Raw genomic sequence first — 18696 nt, forward strand, 5'->3', positions numbered from 1 at the left:
GTTTGTCCCATGTCCTTCAAGGCCAAATCTCAGCCGAGAGAACCCACAGCAAATGAGGAGCTTCAGGACTTGTCTTGGTTCAGATGCTGAGCAAAGAGACCCAGATGGGCAGCGAGAGGCGGTTGGAAAGGGGAGTGCTCCTTGCTTTCATTGTAAGGGTGAGAATTTGAACCTCCTTCCCAGCAAGCTGCTCACTGACTTTAGTCTATCCAAGTGTGTACAGTCTCCAACTAATCTTCGAGGACATTCCCCAAGGAGAAAGTGGTGGCCAGCTCTCCAATATACATGCTACAGGTCAGAGTCTGCCCTGCTGCCACCCCAGTGGAACCAAAGTGTTTTGCTCTGTTGTGTAGCACAGAAGATAAACCTAGTTCTGCCCATGGTTGTAGGAAATGTCAATTTCCCTATTTATATAACCCACCCAAATCCACTATGTCCTCTTAGAAATAGTCCGAGCACATGCACTTCTGAAGTGGGTTATAGCATCATCTTTATTAACAAAGAAGAGCAATAAGAAAACTAAAATATGTGCAGTAGAGAAAGAACATAGATACTTCTCTCATCAAAGTTCCCAAAGTCCCACGAAGAATCAGTCATTCTGACCACACCCTCTTGGTTTAATTTTCCTCCTGCTTCTGTGATGCTTGTCAAAAGAGCCTAAGTTAGGATAGGGGAAAATCAACTGTACATTCTCTCTTCATTTGCATATTACCCAGACTCAACTTTTCTACCTTGGACATAATAATATAATGATTTTTCCAGATTTATAATAAAAAGTTTTAATTGGGATAAATCATGGGTTCCTAGTATCTGCAATAGAGAAGGTAAATTGCCTTTTTTCTGTCACAGGTAAAGCTGCAGGGACATCATTTTTTTTTTTTTTTGCGTTACGCGGGCCTCTCACTTTTGTGGCCTCTCCCGTTGCGGAGCACAGGCTCTGGACGCGCAGGCCCAGCAGCCATGGCTCACGGGCCCAGCCGCTCCGCGGCATGTGGGATCCTCCCGGACCGGGGCACGAATCCGTGTCCCCTGCATTAGCAGGCGGACTCTCAACCACTGCGCCACTGGGGAAGCCCAGGGACATCATTTTTAAGAGCTGGATGCAGACAGCAGCTGCCTTCAGATCCACCTGCAACTTCAAAGGCCAAGGATGGGCTGTGCTCCCAGCTAAATAGGCGCAGTTGGCCAGGGCACAGCATCTTGGCATCACCTGCAGCCTGGCCCATGGAAGACTGGCTGACAGAGCTTAGGGGCCGCTTCCTGCTCCTGGGTCGGGGAAGGGGACCAGTGACCAGGTGGTTTCCCAGGTGCTTTCGCAAATGCCAGGCTCTCCACACGCCGGGCACTTGCTTGTCCCTCCAGGGCTGGCACTGCTCTGGTGCCCACTTCTGTGGAAACAGGAATGATGTGGACTTGACACTGCTGCATCCCTGGCAAGTGAAAACGTGGCACAGAGGTTTGACAAGGAAAACAAAGGGTGGTTTGCTGAGTACCTTTCTGGTGTCTGCTGGGACATCTGTCCTTGCCCTGGCCTGGGAGGCATTTTCTAGACTCAGTGGGGAATCCAATGGGCTCTCATCTCCCATGTAGCACTGGTCATTCTTCCCCAAATCCGTAGATTGCTAAGTGTCCCTGTCGATCTCTCTCTCTCTCTCATTCCTTCCCCATTTCTTTCCCCTTTCCTATTTCTCTCCATTCACTTTGCTCCCTCCGCACCCAATCATTCCAGCCCAGATTCTTACTATACAAATAAGTTTTTGATTTTAATATCCTGTGGGGAGAAAAACAAATCCTGGATCTCTCCAGTAAAGTTGTCTGAAGTGGCTTCCTTCCTAATTACTTATTCATTTAAAAAATCATTGCATTCTATTATTTTTAAGTTACAAGTCATATTAGATGGAGAAATAGTTATTATTGGTCCTGTCTTCAAGGCTTCTACCATCTGAGAAAGATGGGGTAGCTGAGGAGCCGCGCAGCTCGGGAGAGGACAGTGGTGCTGGTGATGTGGGAAGGACCGGAGCTCGAGTTCGGCTGGCTGAGCACAGGCGGTGTGGGTAAGTAGTGAGATGCGCCTTGCTTGCATCCAAAGACCAGTGCTTGCCCTGTGTCCCCAGAGCTGGGGAAGGGATGTGGCCATCCGGGGGGGTTCACTGGAATGAGAGGTGTCTTGGTGCTGAGACTGAGGCCAGGGTGGACAGGGAGCAGGATTCTGTGTGGGCTTTTCCTTCCGTCACCATGGAAACGAGAGCATCAGGGGAGATCCCAGAGCCTCGGGATCCGTGATTGCCAGACCTTAGGAGCCACTGCGGGGCCTTCTGGAGACTCCATGGTGCTGGTGGGATCTTTCAGATGCCAGAGAAGCTGCAGCAGCCTGGATGTTTCTTGAGGAAAACGCATTAAAAGGTGACTCTGGTCACAGCAGCTCTCCTCGGAGGGTGTGGGCCCTCCCCTCCCCCTGCCCCTTCCCCTGCCCCTCCCCCCTCACACTCGTGGCCCCAGATTGACCACTGAGGCCATGACAGGAGACAGACGGGGGTGGGGAGAACCGAACGGGGACCACAGCACACGTGGGTTGTGCCTCTCTGTTCTCCATGCTGTACAGATCGCAGCGTCCCTTTATGCTCTCTAGTGCTGGAGCCGGTGAAGGAGGGGATTCAAAATGTCTTGAGAAAATAAGGCTGAAAACAGCGTTGAGGGCTGCTGTCTGAGCAAAGCAACCCCCTCCCTCCTCCCTCCTCCCTCCTCCCTCCTCCCTCCTCCCTCCCTCCTCCCTCCCTCCTCCCTCCTCCCTCCTTCCTCCTTCCTCCCTCCTTCCTCCCTCCTCCCTCCTTCCTCCTCCCTCCCTCCTCCCTCCCTCCTCCCTCCTCCCTCCTCCCTCCCTCCTCCCTCCTCCCTCCTTCCTCCTCCCTCCTCCCTCCCTCCTCCCTCCCTCCTCCCTCTTCCCTCCTCCCTCCCTCCTCCCTCCCTTTCTTCTTTCCCTCCCTCCCTCCTCCCTCTCTTTCTTCTTTCCCTCCCTCCCTCCTCCCTCTCTTTCTTCTTTCCCTCCCTCCCTCCTCCCTCCCTTTCTTCTTTCCCTCCCTCCCTCCTCCTTCCTCCCTCCCTCCCTCCCTCCTCCCTCCCTCCCTCCTCCCTCCCTCCTCCCTCCCTCCCTCCTTCCTCCCTTCCTTCTTTCCCTCCTTCCTTGTCCTAAGCAATCTCCCCTGGATTTGGGGCTACATCTCAGGCCCTGGTAGAATAATTTCTAGAGGACTTGTGTGGGAGACACATTTTCTCTTCTCTCACCTGTCCCCTCATTCATCCGTCCCTTTATTTATTTGCCCCCTAGACACTGGAAGAGCACTCAGGCGGGCCAGCGGCTGCTCTGGGTGCCTGGGCTCTGGGGATGAAAGCCCTGGTTTTGCGCCTGGGAATCAACAGTCCGAGGCAGAGGAGGGGCACGGTGGGCGGCCACCTGCTGCGGTGGACACGTGGCCGGCGAAGCGACAAGAAGGCCACAGGAAGTGTGTCGGAGGCATTTCCCATGAGAAGATGCCTCTTGGGAACCCTTCCCTCCGTCACCCTCTGTGCGGGCTTTCAGCTGGTGGGGGAAGGTGTTCCAAAGGCAGCAGCCCACCCCCTTATTTACAGCAGCCTGGGTCATGTGGGTAGCACATCTGGTTTTAAAGTTATTTGCTGGACTTAGATTTCCCGCTGCTGACGCTCTCCTGGAGAAGGTGTGACTATTTCAACCACACGCAGGTGTAAGGGGACCCGGGAGGTTCCCGGGTTCCTCCCTCCCATCTTCCCGGTTCCCACTGCCCCCTCTGTGTTGTCAAGGTCAGCAGTATTTGCAGTGGCTCCCTCCCCAAGGCCGCTCTCTGGAGAGGTACAGACCGGTTCGCAAGTGCGTGCACAGCTGCACGTGCTGCAAAGGCGTCCCCCGGGAAGCCCGCCTGGCCTGCGGGCCCTCCTGTCCGCCCCCTCGAGCCCCGCGGGCCCCGCCCACTCAGCCCGAGCAGCATGTTCTCGTTCCCGCCGGCAGAGGGCGCGCGCGGCAATCTGGTCGCGGCCCCGGGCGCTGTGATCCCCCGCACCTGGTGGCACCTGCTCACTGGTCAGCGTCAGGACTGCCTTTTGCTCGTGTCAATCAGTGCTGTGCCCTGGGCACGCTCCGCGGACCCCAGCGAGCTCCGAGGACCGTTCCTCTTGAGAACCCCTGATTACTACGCAGAGCTTTGAGGAGTCCTCAAGCGGTGTCGCTGAGTGCTCCCACCTGCCAGCGAGACTGGGTCCTGTGGGCGAATCCCGCTTCTCAGAAGTGTGCAGTCCACTACTCCTGGTTACGTCGTGCAGGGCGTTGCAAACTCCAGAAAACTGAGGCCAGGTGGAAGCATCGGTTGGGCCGTGACCCCGATCCCCCGGGTGCCTCAACAGTAATTCTGCTCCTTCTTCCTCAGTCCTAGCACTGCTGGTTTTTCGTTTGTTTGGTTGGTTGCTTTGTTTTTTTTTTTGTTTTTTTGTTCCTATCCTTAGGTCCTCAGTAATTGGAAAACAGTAATGTGCTTAATAACCCAAGCATTTGTCTTTACTTTTAGCAATAACTATAAAACACACACCAAATGTGGCATCAGAAATGTGTCTGTGTATCAATGTCAGTGACACATAGGAGACATTAGGGTTTCTCATTCCCTAAAATAAAATGGCAATCTCAGTAAGTTTCTTGGTTCAGTTCTGATAAACTGCACCAACAGCCAACATACTGAGAAGTTTCCCACTTTTAAAAATGTTCTTTTTTTTTTTTTGCAGTGCAGACAATTCCTCAGCTTCATGACATTAGCTTTTAACTTTGATTCATGAAGTAATAAAGGGATCTCTTATTCAAGAAGCCACTTATCCTGCTAAAAATTCTTTCTTTATTAGCCTGTAGCAGTCAGCCATTTCTTAAAAAGAGCCAGATTCCTTATCTCTTGAGAGAGGGATGGGAGAGACATATAAATAGTACAGCAGCCAGATTGGTAATTTGTCAGAAACTCATGAGCAATTAAGTCCAGCTTCTCAATTATCCTGGGGACTATCCCAAAGCCAGAAGTCTCAGAATTTATCGGAGGCTCAATGTGGATTCTCCTTGTGAGATGTTGGCTACAACTCACTTATTGGTTAGCATTTGGTTTGAGGTATTTGCATTTGGAGCATCTCTAAATAAGCATGATGGGCAAATTCCTCCAAATTGAATTCATCTGAGACCTTCCTTATGGACAGACTCTAGCCCACGACTACCTTACTGAGGAAACTTTCAAAAACTTTATTTCTCTCTGGACACTGAACAAAGGTCTTGTGACCTCCTGAGATGATGTAACAGGAACTGTGATGAGGCCCCGCTCAACATTGCTCACGTCTGTGCTCAGCCTGGTCCCGCATGTGCTCTATAGTATTTTTGTGGGAATTCTTTCATTTCCCCAGCAACCTGCTTTTCTGAGCTTACAGATTCTCCCAGATTCGTGTTATCAGCCTGCAGATTAAAGACAGAATAGGTGGGGCTGAATATGACATCTGAAATATGTGAATAGAGTGGAACTGCTTTATTATGGGAGGAGAAAGTGGCCAACATTTAATCATCTTTCTCACCATATACACAGAAATGATACTCTTTTGCTAGAAAGCCATTTAAGTGATTCAGAGAGTTAGTACCTTTCTCTCTCTTTCTTGAAATGTGGGGTATATTATGTTTTATTCTTTTCATTTGCAACTGAGTGTAAGAAATGGAAACGAGACCTTTGTTTAGCTTTTCTCTCATCACTGTTCCTACTCATGAGAGATCCCAGGCACTTCTCATGAGATTAATGGGTCCTTTAAAGTTTCCTTTGCATCCCCAATTTAAAGAGTTGCATATTTCATGAAATGCCAACCAGGAGGTCACCAGCATGTGTGGGCAGGCACTTTCTGCAGCAAGTGATAATCATATGCTCTTTCTGCCATTGGGAGACACTGGACTCAGTGTCTGCAGGCTGGTGAGTGGCAAGTCCTCCTGTCTTTAAAGAGACTGACTTATTCAGGTCAATAGACATTGGGCAGAGGTGTTCTTGTGCCATTAACTCCAGAGAATGGCAAAAGATAGAACTCCCCCAAGGGGCTGATCTGAGAATAAAGACCCCAGATACATAAGACTTTCAGATAAAAATATGACAGGTCATTTATTTATGCTCTATTGTCACCTGAATATCAGTTGAATGAGTGAATAACAGTGGGATAATCAAGCAAAGAGACGTCTGCAGGAAATTCAGGTACATTTAGACAGAGCCCAAAGAAATGTTAGCAAAGGGTGAGAAGTTTTTTTATTTCACTTCTTTTAAACACTGGGATAATTGCGTGTCAGAAAAGACTTGTTAATGCATAGATGAATAAATAATAAACCATGAATGAATGCAGAAAAGCATAGGGAACAAATGGGAAATTAAACTGAGTATAATTTAGCTAAAGTACATGATATTTGAAGGGACATTAAGGAATTATAAGATGAAAAGCAGGATTGTAGAAGCTTGAATGTGGAATAAAAATTATGGTAATATGCTGCTATATTTACAATGGATAACCAACAAGGGCCTACTGTATAGCACAGGGAACTCTGCTCAATATTATGTAACAACCTAAATGGGAAAAGAATTTGAAAAAGAATAGATACATGTATAATTGAATCACTTTGCTGTACACCTGAAACTAACAAAACACTGTTAATCAACCGTATGGTTGATATATATGTAATATAAAGTTATATTTATATTATATATATAATATATATAATAATAAAGTTTAAAAAAACATGGTGATATGTATTGGAAGGGGAAGTGATAACAGACATACAAGTTAAGTTGCTACAATAATCTAGCACTTCCTCAATTGAGATCCATGGGTTATAAATTTTATATTGTTATATCACTTATAGTAAGGATATTACAATAATAGGGGTAAACAAAATTAAACATTTTTTAAACTAATCGCTGTGTATTTCCAAGGAGGATAAATATAAGGCAGAATTTAGAAAAGTTATTTGATCCTTAGAGCAGTTTTTTTTTCTCAAGGAAGCTCATAGGACTCCTGTTCTGTGGGTAACACTTTGGGAAACTCTGGGTAGGAGGTTGTAAGGGTCTGATCCAGACTCTGAGGGTTGAAAGGGAGAGAGGAAGGAGCAGTTCTGAGAGCTGCTGCTGCAGAGGTGGAGCCAACAGGACAACAGAGCATCTCATGAGATGGAGGAGAGAATTCGGACATGGTGGATCTGGCTGGAAGCATAGGAGGCACGCTGCCCATATTCCTGAACACCCCTCCCTTCAGGCTCACAGCCCAGCCTTCCTCCTAAAGCACTTGTGGCTCCATCCCTGGCTGTTTTCTCCCATCAGAGGTGTGTACGTGAGACTGACTGAAAGTGCCAGCAAATCAGCCTCCAGATGATGAAGGATGGGAGGCTGATGGGTAAGTACATGTTTTCTCATCCCACAGAGCAGTCTACACAGTCTACTCCTCTCCCAGGAGTCTCAGCTTTCCACAGTTGTAACTTGCTCCGGAAGGCACCCCACTCTGGCCTTCTCCCGCTCCATCTCTCTCTTCCTCACTCTTACTGGTGCTTCCTGGGATCGCCTTCCAAATTCACCATTTTCACCCAAATCCTGGTCTCAAGGTCAGTTCCAGGAGAACTCAAACTAAGGCAGGTGCTTAACTAAAGAAGAGAAGTACTCATCATTTTCATCACAATTCCTGTGTACTACTTTATCCTTTTCTGTACAAGTGCTCCAACTCACCTTCGTATCTGCCCACCTGTCTATCCACCTGTCATCTAGCAATCAATCAGCTATCCATCCATCTGATCTGTCATCTATTTATTTATCTATCTATCCATCCATCAAAATAAAGGATACAGGTAAATATGCAAAACTATTGTCATCACTGGGAGAATTGACTGAGTGCGTGCGTGTGTGTGTGTCTGTGTGTGTGTGTGTGTGTGCGTCTGTGTGCCTTTGCATGTTGTTCAAGTACTCTAAAACAATATATGCTTGCTTTTATGTTTAGGTGGGAAACTCTAAGTGTTTTAAATGCTTATCTAAAGGACTAAACATTCATGCTCAACTTCCGCACTCTGCTGGTACACTCGTCCTTGGAAGAAATGGCAACTTCACATTAGTATGTCTATTCAGCACCTCTCTCCCTTAAACATGTGATTTCACTTAAAAAAAGAAGGAAGACAGAGAAAGGAATCAGAGCATTTCACTGACTAGCTAATACTATCTTAGTTAGGAAGGAGGTGGTGAAGTGAAGGCTGTCTCATCAGCTTCTTTGGGAGCTGGTTCCCTTCTCCTGCTATTTGAGGCATTTACTACAGGAATATATGCATTCATCATGCAGCCTTCACGAGGGATTATGATTCATCCTTGCCTACACAGATCCACTAAACAGCTTTGGTTTCTGAATCAGTGACATTTTAGTCCTTGGTACCGTAGACCATTTCCATAAAACATGTACGGTCACGAGGATGCCCTTAAATTTAACTCAAAGACTCAGTTTGAGATATCTTTGTCAGAAAGATCAGACTGGTTAATAGGGAGCTAGAAACTGTATGTATGCGACAAAGAGTGTCAGTGTCCTACCTGATGGGGCTGTGCATGGGGTGGGGAGAAGACCTGAGGAAGAGGCAGAGAATTTTGGGTTCTCCAGTTCCAATCCAACGTGATGTGCTGTAGGGCTCCTGAGAGCACTGCAACCCAGTGGGTGACTTCCAGAGAGTTTCCATGGTGTGTGTGGTGTGTGTGGTGTGTGTGGGTGTGTAGGTGTGTAGCGTGTGGGGGTGTGTAGGTGAGTGTGTGTAGTGTGTGTGTAGGTGTGTGTGGTGTGTGTAGGTGTGGGGGGGTGTATAGGCAGTGTGGTGTGTGTGTGTAAGGTGTGTTTGGGTGTGTAGGTGTGTGTGTAGGGTGTGTGTGGTGTATGTGTGGTGTGTGGGTGTGTGTAGGGTGTGTGTGGGTATGTAGGTGTGTGTGTAGGGTGTGTGTGTAGATGGGTGTTGTGTGTGTGTATGTGCGTGTGTGTGTGTAGGGTGTGTGTAGGTGAGTGTGTGGTGTGTGTGAGTGTGTGGGGTATGTGTGTGGGGTATGTGTGTAAGTGTGGGGTGTGTGTGTGTGGTGTGTGTGGGTGGGGGAGTATGTGTGAGTGTGTGTGGTGTGTGTGTGTGGTGATGTGTCTGGGTGTGTGGGTAGTGTGTGTGGGGGTGTGTGGGGTGTGTGGGGGTGTGTGAGTGTGTATGTTCCATAGGTGGGTTGAAAATCTCAGATCATCAGGGCGGGGCTGGCATTAGCTTGTCCTCAGCTACTGTAAGGCCTGAGAGAACCCACATATTTACAATACGGAGGAAGGAGGGGGCCAGAAAAGGCCTTGGACTTGAACCCTGGTCCGTGTGCTGTCAGCTCTCTGGCGGTGGCCATGGCAGTTCAGACGTGGCGAGGGAAGTGTATGGCCAGGCAAGGGTGGAAATGGCTTTCCACCATCTTTCTAGATTGTGACTCTTGTTACTTTCAGAACTATCAACAGTAATTTTATTCTCTTTAAAGAGAATTCAGCCACCATTCCCCGTGACAACAGACCAGTATGACAAGCAGCCAGCCTTGATATAGACAACTGTCAGATAATCCTTTGCAAGTGGCGATAAAGACTTAAGCAGAGGTTTCTGGAGGGCAGCAGTAGCTGGCAGTGCTGGGCATCAGGGGAACAGAAGTGCATCCTTCAGCACAGGGGGCTCCCGCCTCCTTTTCATGCCGGGTCCCCTCTCCCACACTATCGGTCCCCTTCATCTTCTCCTCCTCCCCAGCGGCTTTCTTCCCTGTCCACTTGCCCCTCCCCCTCGGAGGGAAGGACCAGGGGGCTACCTTGCAGCCAGAGGAGGGCAGAAGAAGCACAGCTACAGTCTTAAGCAGACCCTTGGGAAAAACATTTGGTCTGATCCGCCACACTACGTGCAGAGAGCCCTGTGCTGGTCATTTTCCAACTGCCCCTCTCGGCCCATCCCTTCTGGCCTCCATCTTGCCTGGGCTCCAAGGGGACTAAGGCCTGCAGTCACGAGCTCCCCTGACCCTCTGGTTTCCTGTCGAGGATAGTTAATGAAGATAGGGACAGAGAATAAGGTCTGTGCTTCAGACCCAGGTGCTGTGGCTCCATCCCTCTAAGTCCCTGCTCCTCAGATCCAGGTCTCTCACCTGTCTTAGGTGAGCTCTTCCCTCCCCTCCTTCTTTAGCTGCTATTGCAGGCCACCTGGGCCCTCGCTGGTTACCTGAGCTGACTTACATGTCCACGAGTAGCCCCTTCATTGAACTCGTTGGTCAAATCTCTTTGAGTGGGACTCTCTTGCAGAGACTGACTGACAGCATCTCTGGTGTTATAGTGGGTGAAGCCAACAGCCCCGTAGGGGCATAGAGGAAGGATAAGGGACCTTTAATTCAGTCCCTTTCCTGGGTTCCTTCTGTTTAAGCAGGAGACTCATCTCTTTCCTTGAGCTGGCAGCATCAGCAGACATAAGCTTCCCAACTTCCTGCCTGTGTTTCAAAACCATCCCAGAGCAGTCTGTTTCACAGCAGAGGTGATGTAGGTTGGCGGCTGGGTTTTCTCCAGCTCACGGGTGAATGGCTTGTGACTGTCTGGTTGTTTGGGAAAACTCGGCCAGCTGGGACACGTATCCATGGTCGCCAGATGCCCACACACAGCTCTGCATCACCACCCAAAGATGCTGTCCCTGGGAATTTGCTTTTCAACTGTTTCTTAGCTCTTCCTGTTTATTTCTTTCCAAACAAAGAAACAAGGACAGAGTCCCTGGTAATTTGCCCCTTGCCTTGCGGATTCTGACCAGTGAAGCTGCCCACATTTCCCTCTGAAGGCTTCCTGAGGGGTGGAGAGACAAGCCCAGACACGTGGACTTTCACCCTTAGGGCTGTCAAGCTCCTGGATCTCAGAAACACCAAAACTGGACACGACAATTCTGCTCTCTCAGGAACTCTATTATTGTTCTTATTTTGTTTCCTCTAACTGTCTGCCCACCCCAGCCATGTTCCAAGCATCATTCTTGAAACCTCCCTCTCTTTCATCACCCACACAGATCACAACCCACTCTTGGCAATTCCATTTCCTCAGTGTTCTTAAATCAGATTCACTTTCTCCATCCCCACCAATGGCGCCCTATTTTAATAGACTGCCACCTCTCCTGGAATACCGTAACACGTTTCTTCCAAACTGGTCTCTTTGGCTCCTATCTTGGCCCTCAAAATCTTTTTCCACGTTGCTGTTAGTGTGTTCTTTCTACCCACACCTGATCACACGCCCCTGTAACTCAATACGCTTCAATGGCAAACCTTCAGTTAACGCACAGGGGATAGCATGTCCCTCACCCCCTGACCCTGTTCATTTGTCCAGTCCTGCCCCTTGCCAGCCCCAACTTCTACCTTTTAATCCCACTGGTTGCCAACCTGGGACTCCCCTGACAGAAACAAAATAATCTTATACCAATTTCTTCTTCAGTTTTGCCTTTCCTTCTAAACTGCTTACCTATTTCTTCCTCCAAAAAGAATAGATGTTTTTAGAATGTCAACTTGACCTAGCTTCCCGTTCAAAATGTAATGCCACAACCCAAACTGTGACATAATCGATTCAGCTCTGACAGTGTGAAATCCCATCGAATCACCTGTAATCTTAAGGAGAGGACAATCTGCTCACAAAGCAGGCATGAGCCCTGAAGCAGGAGAGTGGGGCCTCATGGTAGGAAGAAAGTAAAGAGAGCTCTATCCGTAAGCCTCCATATCATCACCGTCAGCACACATTCTCTCTCTCTCTCTCTCTCTCTCTCTCTCTCTCAAACCTAAAGACTTTGTTGGATTGGAATCTCCATCAAAGAATCCAATAATCACAAACAATCATCCTGATGTATTAATGCACATGTGTGTGTTTTTGTGTGTGTGTGTGTGTGTGTGTGTGTGTGTGTGTGTGTGTGGTGGGGGGTGATAAGGATCATCTCTCACATGAAACCATAGATGTCTCCTTGGCTTAAAAAAGCCCTCCCTGACATTTCACTGCCTGGAAAATGCTTTCTTATCTTTCAAGACCATCCAATCTGTTACCGCAGCATTTTTACATATGTCTGCAGCAAAATTCATTTATTTGTTCATTAGCTCATGCAATTCACTTCTTTATTTCACAGGTATTTATTGTCATTCTCCTTTGCAACATCATCCAGCTTTCTTAAAAATCCCTGTAATGGGGTTTCCCTGGTGGCGCAGTGGTTGAGAGTCCACCTGCCGATGCAGGGGACACGGGTTCGTGCACCGGTCCGGGAAGATCCCACATGCCGCAGAGCGGCTGGGCCCGTGAGCCATGGCCACTGAGCCTGCGCGTCCGGAGCCTGTGCTCCGCAACAGGAGAGGCCACAGCAGTGAGAGGCCCGCGTACCGAAAACAAAAAAAATCCCTGTAATGTTCTGTTGCCCTTGGGTTGAGGACAAAACACCTTGATGTAGGTGACAAAGGTTTACATGGACTGATCCCGTCTCATATCTCCAACCTCCCCCTGGAAGTGACACACATCTATCCAATAACAGTGCAAAGGCATAAGATCAGTGCAATAGGACAGCCTAGCATATATTAATAGAACATTTCAGTGCATAGGAAAGGGCTCTTTACAAATCATGGAGAAAATGAAGATTACTTGCTACATATTTTTGCATACATGTTGTATCATTTGTCTATACTTTTAGCTGTTTAGGAAAGTCTCCATAGATTATGATCTCACATCATGATTCAATATCATCCCAAAGAGATGAAAAAGGTAAATTCTGAGATTAAATGTAAGTTTATTTTAAATGAGAAAGTATTGATGTTTCACTAATTTTTTTCTACTACGATTGATTTAACCTTATTATCACATGAAATACAATAAAAATTGATATAGCGTAAGCTGGGATGAAGTGAGAGAGTGGTATGGACATATATACACTACCAAATGTAAAATAGGTAGCTAGTGGGAAGCACCTGCATCACACAGGGAGATCAACCCAGTGCTTTGTGTCCACCTACAGGGGTGGGATAGGGAGGGTGGGATGGAGATGCAAGAGGGAGGAGATATGGATATATATATATATATATATATATATATATATAGCTGATTCACTTTGTTATGCAGCGGAAACTAGCACACCATTGTAAAGCAATTATATACCAATAAAGATGTTAAATAAATAAATAAAATATTTTCAAAAAAGCAAAAAAAAATAAAAAGATATATACATGTGAAAGAAAAACGTTGAAATATCAGAAATATTGAGATGTAATTCGGCAACAAGCTCTTCTTTTTAAGAAAATTTTATTGGAGTATAGTTGATTTAAAATATTGTGCTAGTTTCTGCTGTACAGTGAAGTGAATCAGTTATACCTATGCATATATCCACTCGTTTTAAAATTATTTTCCCATATAGGTCATTACAGAGTATTGAGAAGAGTTCCCTGTGCTATACAGTAGGTCCTTATTAGTTATCTATTTTATATGCAGTAGTGTGTATATGTCAATCCCAATCTCCCAGTTTATCCCTCCCCCTCTTGCCCTCCTGATAACCATAAGTTTGTTTTCTACATCTGTGACTCTATTTCTGTTTTGTAAATAAGTTCATTTGTACTTTTTTTTAGATTCCACATACAAGTGATATCGTATGATATTTGCCTTTCTGTGTGACTTACTTCACTCAGTGTGACAATCTTTAGGTCCATCCATGTTGTTGCAAATGACATTATTTCTTTCTTTTTTATGGCTGAATAATACTCCATTGCATATGTGTACCACATTTTCTTTATCCATTTCTCTGTTGATGAACATTTAGGTCGCTTCCATGTCTCGGCTATTGTAAATAGTGCTGCAATGAACACTGGGGTATATGTGTCTTTTTGAAGTATGGTTTTCTCTGGATATATGCCCAGGAGTGGGATTGCAGGATCATATGGTAACTCTATTTTTAGTTTTTTAAGGAACCTCCATACTGTTCTCCATAATGGTTGTACCAATTACATTCCCACCAACAGTGTAGGAGGGCTCCCTTTTCTCCACACCCTCTCCAGCATAAATTCACATTTAATCTAAGGATGGGGAAAGATTTGTCAGTATAATGGCAAGAGAAGTAAATTCAAGAATAAACATTAATTGATTTGATTAGATATAGTTTTTCATCACATTGGCAACATTATAGGCAAAATGAAAGGACCAAGAAACTTAGGTGAATATTTGCAATGTGTTTGATGAAGAAGTTATGCCCTAAATATGTAAGAAATTCATACACATCGATTACTAGTTCACTGGCATCTCCATGGAACAGTGTTCAGCAATTTTAAGTGCTCTGAATAATATGAGCTTTTTATTACTTTGTTGTTATTGTTAATATTGGTATTACTAAAATACAGGGAGAAAATATAAGGTCTAAAGTTCATAAAAATAAAGGTAAAACACATAAAACAATGTCTATGCTCACTTGTAATCAGTGAACTTTAAATTCTGAACAGATATAATTTCTATCATTTTATCAAAACTTCTAAAATTAATATCAGTACTAGCAAAGGGTACTCACTTTGTGGTAATAATTAAACTATTTACCAAATGTTTTCTTGGTTTTTATCCTTGGGGCACTTTTCTGCTCCTGAAGGTAGGTGTGGCCATGCAACCCTAACTCTGGACAGGAGCACATAGGCAGAAGTGGTGTGTGTCCCATGTGGGTGAGCTTCCAGATCCCTCTAGCATATGGTGATACCGTCTTCCCAGCCAAGGCTAGAAGCACATTTTCCATGCAGCCTCCTTCATCCTAGGTTCTTTGAGAATGATGACGAACAGAAAAGCTGCCAACCTGCAGTAGACTTGGGACATGGACAAGAAGAAAACCTCTTTTTGTGTGTGTTAAGTTCCCGAAAGAGCAGTGTTTGTTATTGTAAAGTAGCCTATTCTGGTTGGTACCACCCATAGGGAGAATATAATTTGGAAGCATCTTTCTTGAAAACAATTTGGTAATATATAGAGCAGAAACTAACACAGCATTGTAAAGCAATTATACTCCAATAAAGATGTTTAAAAAAAAGAGGTTTTAAAGCATCTTAGATTTGGGTTGACTGATTGCCATTCATTCACTTATTCATTAGGTAAAAATTTTGTGAACTTGCTATGTGTTAGAAAACCTGGTAGTCTCAGGGAAAACAGAACAGACAGGGGCCAACACAAGACCTTATAGCAATTTCCTCTCAAACGTTCTTTCCTAAGAACTATTAAAAATATAATTAATAAATAAGCAAAAAACATGCAAAATACACATTTTTATCTGTTATATTAGCCAGGTGGATACAAGGCAAATATCCAAGAATAGGAGATTATAGAATAAAATGTATTCTATCTATGAAGTAAAATGTTCTTGCTTATTTATAATTTTAAAATAATATTCATAGACATGGCAAATGTTAACTGTAAAATAACTGGTGAAGAAAGTAAAATGGTGTTCAAAGTATAGCATAATCTAAATGTTATAAAGTATAGGAATATATTATAAAATAAGGTAAGGTTATACTTATAAGGTAAGGTAATGTTATACTTCAAATTATTATAAAATAAGGTAATGTTATACTTCAAATTATTAAAGTTAATTATTTTGGGTAAAAAGAAAAAAGATATTTTTTTGTTGCATCTTTTGTATGAAAAGTTTAAAAATGGACTTGCTGTATTTTTTTAATAAAATTAATAAAACAAAGTCATTGAAAAAACCTTCCCACCATTCACAGCTCTGCTGAGGATGAATTAAATTACATTTTCAGAGTGCTTACAATTTATGTATAACAACCACAGCATTAATAAAACAAAACACAGACCTAACTCCAAAAGAAACAGAAGGATAAAAAATAAATTATAATCTGATCCAAAATGATAAAACTGTTTGGAAAAAAATATTTCCAGTGGTGGAGTGCTCTAAAAAATACATTGGCTTTAGTCCAGTAGGACTATAATATGCAATTAAAGTATAAATTTACATAATAATAGTCAATTCTCAGACAACTTCTAATTTTAAAACTGAGAACACTGAGAAAACAGAAACATAGTCTGAACAGTGGAGTCAGTTCTCAGTGACCCTCAGGAGTAAAAGGAGATGGAGGTTATGCCATCCACTGTTGGTGAGACCATGCTGAAATTAATCACACTGGACACGGGGTAGAGCCAGGCTTTATTCTTGTTCAGGGATTTCAGTATATATATATAAAATCATAATATAAAATTATAAAATACTGAGTCAGGTAAAGAGAAAGATTTATTATTGTGGAGGAAATAAATATGTAGTCAGTAAATTTATTATATATAATATGATATAAAATTATAAAATAACATTATATACATTATATTATATAATATATGCATTATAGTGACTATATATATATTTTTATTTCTCCCACTATAATATATATCATAATTTTGTATTATATAATAATATGTATTATACTGACTATATATTTATTTCCTCCACAATAATAAATCTTTCTCTTTAATTGATTCATTGGGGTACTTTTGTGGTAAGTGGTTCAATTACTTCTACTTTTTTTTCTTAAATAAAGAAATGCAGGCAACCTTTCTGTTTCTGTAAAACAATTTAGTCCAAAAACTATTTGGTGGGGTCAGGTGAGGTTGGCTTCCACGTGGAGCAGAGCCACTGGCCTGGTGGGGTCAGGAGCATGACTTGGGGCATGGAGACTGTACAAATTAAGGTGGGGTCCAACGGAGTGAGGAGGACACCTGCAGGGGTACTATGTGCATTTCGTATCAGGAGGACTGACCAAGGAAGTGACCACATTGAGTTAATTAGAGCCAGGATCTTTGCAAGAGAAGAGAGAAACAACTATGGATAAGGAAAAAGCAAGAATGAACTATTTGTGAAACTAGTATAAATTTGATCCCCAAATCATTAAAAAAAAAAAGAAGCATGAGAAAAATATTAAATTTTATTTTGAAATAGATGCAAAAATTCCTAGTAAGATATTGACAAATTGAATCCAACCATGTAGTAAATATATATCATTATTGACAAGGGTTTACATAAGAGTTTAAAGAAAGGTTAAAACTTAGAAAATCTATTAATACTTCTGGCAAGCCTTATGACTTAACCATCTGTTTTTAGCCTCTCTCTCTTCTGTACCACCTCTAAAGTATAAGTAGAGTTATAGAAAGTATATCTTTCCATGAGGGACAAAGCAATAGGAAAATAAATATTCAAGGAAATAAATATTTTGAAGTAAATGTAAGGGATGCTGAACTGATGAGGAATTAAGGGGAAACTGCAGCCAAATTCTTATTGTGGGTGATGCAGAGAAGGCAGAGGTCTGGAAGCAGGAAGGGGGAAGCTACGCTCACTGTTTTGAATCATGAAAACCCCATTCATTTACCTGTGCTCAGCTTTCTGATTCTAAGCCTGCTGTAGGTGTACCCCCAAGTAAGTAAGGAGTGGAGGATGCTCATAGGGAGATATAAGAACCCCAAGAGTGGGGAAAAAATCTCCAAATAAGGGTATTTGGATAATGGAAATGGAAAAATCTGCATTGTCATGCATGCATTAGATAGGGGAGCCAATCACCACTTTAGTATCTAACTGGTAACTAGGAGCTAATTTATCCAGTGATCAAGAGCTCTTTCTAACAAGAAAGAAACCAAAATAAAGGGGAAAAGTCAGAGGAAGTATATTAAATGAAAGGAATGAATCATATTTCAAATCAAGACAGAAGAGTACAAATAAGGCTATAATAAATATCCTGAGAGAAAAAAGGATTCTTCATCCATAAACAAGAACTGGATGCCATGAAAAAGGAACAGCCAGAAAACAAGAAAAGGCTCTTGGGAAATAAATAAAGCAGAAATATCATTTCAATAGAAGGGTATGCTACAAGGTATAGAAAAACCCTCAGCAAGTGGAAGAAAAATGACAGAAAAGAAAATTGGATGAGTAAATGAAATGTGAAGGATGATACAAGAGTCCAGAGTGTAATTGCTAGGAATTTCAAAAAAAAAAAACAAAGAGAAATAAACTGTCCATAGTTTGGAAAGTTTCTCTTGTGAGCCTGATAAACTATTGATAGATAAAAATATCCATGAAAAAGTAAATCTCATTACTGCAGGAAATAAAGGGGAGATGGGAAAAACATGAATCAGAATTTGATTTATAAATTAGATTATATTTGAGAGGTAAGAATTAAACAATAGCTTCACATTTCTCTTCATCAACATTGGAAGTTTGAAGACAATTTAGCTGTTCCTTCAAATACAATAGAATATGATTTTCACCATGGAATTCCATACCTAGCCAAATGACTAACTAAATATGATGACCAAATGCAGTAACTATGACACTCACAACAGATAAGTTGAGAAGCCACATCTCCCAGGAAGCCATGGAAATTTGGGTGTGACAGAAAGAAGGAGTAAATGAGCTAGGGCTAGGGTGAGGTGAGTGAGGGCCTTGGGGAACCCATGGCAGCATGCCCACCTGTGGGGGGTCTGCAAGTGCAGGCTGATCACCTGATCCACCCTGGAGTAAGCTCTTCACCACCCCCATCCTGTTCCCTACCCCAGAGGAATCAAGAAACCAAGAAATGGAGAGTCTGGAATCTAGGACACAGGCTGTTCAACAACAGAGTGTGAACA

This window comes from Lagenorhynchus albirostris, chromosome 3 (genome assembly GCF_949774975.1).
Source record: "Lagenorhynchus albirostris chromosome 3, mLagAlb1.1, whole genome shotgun sequence".
Classification (NCBI taxonomy): Eukaryota; Metazoa; Chordata; class Mammalia; order Artiodactyla; family Delphinidae; genus Lagenorhynchus; species Lagenorhynchus albirostris.